The 3,889-nt window shown below is 35.2% G+C and overlaps 1 long non-coding RNA gene across 1 annotated transcript; it reads right to left on the bottom strand.

Moving 5' to 3' along the window:
* Positions 1-1,470: 1,470 nt before the first annotated feature.
* On the bottom strand, positions 1,471-3,317 carry LOC127856560 (uncharacterized). The gene is made up of 3 exons (XR_008038121.1): positions 3,150-3,317; positions 2,730-2,877; positions 1,471-2,145 (listed from the first exon to the last, which is right to left on the bottom strand). It is a non-coding gene; the product is annotated as an uncharacterized LOC127856560 (long non-coding RNA).
* Positions 3,318-3,889: the final 572 nt, after the last annotated feature.

The following is a 3,889-nucleotide window of genomic DNA, read 5'->3' as shown; positions in this document are numbered from 1 at the left end:
CAATGTACCTTATAAGTTTCATGATCCTAGGCGTTAGCATTCTTGAGTTTTTATCCGGAAAACATTTTACTGTTTCGAGTCAATGTGACCTTGACCTTTGACCTAGTGACCAAAAATCAATAGGGGTCATCTGTCAGTCACGATCAATGTACCTATGAAGTTTCATGATCCTAGGCGTAAGCATTCTTGAGTTATCATCCAGAAATCATACTGTTTCGAGTCACTGTGACCTTGACCTTTGACCTAGTGACCTGAAAATCTATAGGGGTCATCTGCCAGTCATGATCAATGTACCTATGAAGCTTCATGATCCTAGGCCTAAGCGTTCTTGAGTTATCATCCGGAAACCATTTGGTGGACGAACCGACCGACATGTGCAAAACAATATTCGAAGGGCGGCATAAAAATGTGAATCAGACTTTTCATATTTTTAGATTGGTAAGCATTATGTGGCTGTACTTGTCGCAGTTTTCAAGACATGAACAACATCAACATTCTTCATGTTATTGTCATTAATCACAAAACATTTGTTCAAACAAAGTTGAAAAGTTTAATGAATGTGCTTAATGTGCCAATAATAGTGCATTATTTGTTTCCAGTTGGATAAACTACACTGTAACAAGGGTAGCTAAAGAAACTTCAGCGTACAGTTTATATAGTATTGACAGACCTGTCGCGCCAGTCAAAAATCATAAAAAGCGACATTTAAAGTTATGGTAGCCAGAACTTTAACAAGGGCTGTTGGTAAAACATGCATGCCTCCCATATAGGCTGTCAGTTGAAGTGGTAGCTATTGTGTGAATACGTTTTTTGTCACTGTGAACTTGACCTTTGACCTAGTGACCTGAAAATCAATAGGGGTCATCTGCCAGTCATGATCAATGTACCTATCAATTAGCGCTGCACCAAATCCAAAATTTCAATCGGATTCAAATTCGAATCCAAAGGCTCGGATATCGAATATCGGTTTGAATCCTAATTTGAAAGTAAAAATGCAAAATATATGATTACTTGACTAATTTATATTGCTATAACCAAAATTATGTTTTGAAACACCAGAACTTTTATATTTCTTATGAAAAAATACAAATAACTTGTATTATTATTATTATAACAAGAATAAAGTGACAGTTTAAGAAAATAAGAAGCCTCAAAAACCTTTAAAATGTGTCTTGTTCTGTGAAAATTTGGCAAAATGCATGTGCGTAAAATGTCGTCCCAGTTAGGCCTGTGCAGTCCGCAAAGGCTTATCAGGAACGACACTTTCCGCTTTAATGGTATTTTTTTCGTTAAAATGAACTCCCTTTTCACAGAAAATCTAGTTTAAGCGGAAAGTGTCGTTCCTGATAAGCCTCTGCAGACTGCACAGGCTTATCCGGGACGACACTTTACGCACATGCATTATGCCCAGTTTTCTCAGAACAAGACACAAATAAAGAAAAAATCTGCAATATAACTAGATTAAAGATGAACATTGTTAACGAATTCTTGAATCAAAATTCAAACTGTACACAATACTGAAAGTAAACACACATTAAACCTAAGTGTTCAGCTGGTCACATCAATAAATTGAATTGTTACAAAGTCATTCTGTTCCCCCGGGTGCTTCTGAAGCACTCAAAGTTGGTTTAGCTTTAACCTTTTCAACTTAAAGGTTCTTCTTAAGGAAGACAAGTTTATCTACAATTTCTGGCAACAGACAAGCCCTTTGGGCCGATACAAGGTGTCCTGTAGTAGAAAATACTCTTTTACTAGCCACAGATGTGTCTTGGATGATCAAGTGTGAACAGGCAACTCTAGCCAGAATAGGATATTTGTCAGACCTTGCCCCCCACCAGTCTATTGGATTCACTTCCATTTTCGCCCTTGATTCTTTCAGATAACAGTTCAGCTCTAATTCAACTTTATCAGCAGCAGAAGACTCTTCTTTAGTAATGAACACATCAAACAAACGTCCTAGATCACTTGTTGGTTTTTGTGTCATTATCTGCCTCTGGGGTGTCTTCAACAACAATAGTTGGCTCTTGCTCCTTGTAGTTGTTGTTGTCATCAGATTGCTCCTCATCATTCAGGATGTTCAACTGAGGGGGCTTGTCACTGTCATCAGCTGTGGCCTTAGCTTCCTCATGTGTGACAGCTGTTTGTCTCATTTGAAAGAGAAAAAAATTTACAACAAATTTTACCTTCTGATGATTTTATGCCACATAATCCTTATTTGCTAATGTGTAAATCTGTTATCTCTGTGATACCTGTGTTTTCTATCAAAAGGCTCTAATTCCTCATTAGTTGAATCTATATAGAATTATTACATACATTTCCTTATTACATCAGTTGTGTTTTAATTTTATTTCCTTTTCAGCTTTATATGCATGTTGAACTATTTTCCTATGTAATACAAAGTTGGTTGTTAAAAGCTTTAACCAGCCTATGTTAATTGTTAAAAGCCTTGCCAACACAAACATATTGAATTGAATTGGTTTTGAGCTTTAGTATAGTTAAATAAAAGAAGCTTATATCCTTATTTCCTTACAATATTAACCTGATCCAAGACCCTTAAGAATAAAATTTCATGATAAAGTGTTCATAATTCCAGTAAATTTAAACAGATGTTAAACAAAAACACTCAGCTGTTCTATTTTCATAAATGAAGGGATCAGGTTAATACTGTAAGGCAATATTATAGGAATTTACAAATTATATTGTAAATTATAAATACAAAGGAAGATTACCAATCCCATCCGAAGAGCAATGGTAGACATTCTGTTTTTGATGGCTGCCAGAGCATCAGTTCTGTTCTGATCAGTGATGAACTGGATGTCCCTAAATTATGGGTCAACAAGGCTGCACTCTACCAGAAATGGTTCTACGTCATTGTACCTTAAAATAATAAAATTAATTTAAATCATTTGTGAATTTATAAAAACATGTTGGGAACTATGTCAATGTTCTAAAATTAGACTCTTTAATATGTAATAGTAATACTAGTTAATAGTAATTATAATCAGATAAATTTTCGACCATAATACTACAATGTTTGGAAAGTAAATAATTCAGTCATTTGCTTGATTCAGAAATATGCTCGAGCTGTGCAGTGAAACACACTGCCTTCATTTAAACGGATTAAAAAACTAAGTCAAGTTAAAAATTACCGTGTTTGCAGATCTCCGAGCATGGCAGCCTTGACTCTTGAGATAGTTTCACTGTCCAAATCATTCGCTGTCACATGCAGAATCAGCAGCGTCTTGTAGTTGAATATAAGAGAGACTGTTGGATACTTCTCACCACACAGAACTGTTGCAGCTGTCTTGAATGGCTCAAGGAGCTAATTGATAAAATTAATTTTTGAGAAATAAAAATAGGAAAAGTTAAAATATACCTTGTTGGCAGTCTTTTTGGTAGGATAATAATAATGTTCAGGGAATAATCTAGAATTTACTATCTATGGGTCCCTGAACTCGCAGATTTCAGACCAATAAGTCCAAGGCCAAAATTAATGAGTCAGTCCACCTTGAAAAAGAATGGGTCCCAGATTTTGAAAGATACCAAGTAGTGACGAAAATGAGTCTAAATCACACTAGCTCAAATACTATATTTTCCAATAAACTTTTTATAATCTCAAAAACATGTTGAAACCAAAAAAGTCAATTCAGGGTCATCACTATCTTGTTCGCCTTCACATAGGCTATAAAATTATCTGTTACATAAATGTAACCTGTTACAACATTTCAACTTGATTCAAATCGATGATAATATTGTTGTTAACATCCGAATTGCGAGCTTGATAATATTATTGTTAACGTCCGAATTGCGAGCCGTTGGCCTACCATTATTAAAGCTTAGAGTTGTTTGTTTTGGATTTAGCTTCAACACCTTATTTTGGAGGCATTCT

Source organism: Dreissena polymorpha, chromosome 13 (assembly GCF_020536995.1).
Source record: "Dreissena polymorpha isolate Duluth1 chromosome 13, UMN_Dpol_1.0, whole genome shotgun sequence".
Taxonomy (NCBI): Eukaryota; Metazoa; Mollusca; class Bivalvia; order Myida; family Dreissenidae; genus Dreissena; species Dreissena polymorpha.
The sequence above is the reverse complement of the archived record's forward strand: the minus strand, read 5'-3'. Positions and strand labels throughout refer to the sequence as shown.